Source organism: Gavialis gangeticus, unplaced genomic scaffold, assembly GCF_001723915.1.
Source record: "Gavialis gangeticus isolate Ggan-Ray unplaced genomic scaffold, GavGan_comp1, whole genome shotgun sequence".
In the NCBI taxonomy this organism is placed as follows: Eukaryota; Metazoa; Chordata; order Crocodylia; family Gavialidae; genus Gavialis; species Gavialis gangeticus.
Window position 1 is genome coordinate 148,153,988 of NW_017729025.1, and position 778 is coordinate 148,154,765.

At 45.4% G+C, this 778-nt stretch overlaps 1 protein-coding gene across 2 annotated transcripts in view; it reads right to left on the reverse strand.

Annotated features, from left to right (window-relative positions):
* The window catches only part of LSP1 (lymphocyte-specific protein 1), a 111,531-nt gene that overhangs the window by 27,532 nt on the left and 83,221 nt on the right, over window positions 1-778 (reverse strand). The gene's annotated exons all lie outside the window — the stretch shown is intronic.

The window sequence follows — 778 nt, forward strand, 5'->3', positions numbered from 1 at the left end:
AGACTTGAAACACACTATTTGGAAAAAGTTGTTTTTTAAACACAGATTTCTACTCTCTCTCTAGGTGGTCAAAGGAGAAATCACATTCGGAAAGGGAAAGAGGCTGCTCATTTACAAAAACAAAACAAACAAAAACGGTGAATCAAAGTAGTTGGAACAGGACTCATTTAGACCCACATTACTTCAGGGCTAGTTTAAACAAAGTGTTGCTAGTGGATGAGAGCACTGGAGAGAAACCAAGGGTAATCTTCTGTCACTGCTGCAGCCCTCTGGGAAACCATGGGTGACTTTCCATCTGTGAAAGAGAGCACCTCCTTTCTTTTCCCTTCAATTGTCTGGTCTATTTAGACTGTGAGGTGCAGGAAGTCTGGAACTTAGCACATGGACTCTCACTTACTGCATGCACAGTTTCAAGCACAGCAAGATCCCCATCTCACTTGGCACCCTCAGCGCTACCATAATGCAAACAAGTAATAATGCCTTGACAAATGATCACCACCTGCTCCAAGACAAACTGGATGTTGCTTTCCAGAGTCCCGCATTCTCCTCCATGTGGCAAGAACAGCAGGGAGCAAGCCAGGAAGGAGAAAGCAGCACCATTTCTCAGCTTCCCGTGGGTAGGTGTGGCTCAACACCATAGTATCCCAGTGCCTCAAATTTCTCTAATGGGTTTAGCATCAACACATCTGCACTATCACCCCATTTCACAGAAATACAGACAGGCTAAAGGGCCTTGGTCATGGCCACACAGGAAGTCTGCGACAGAGCAAACTGAATG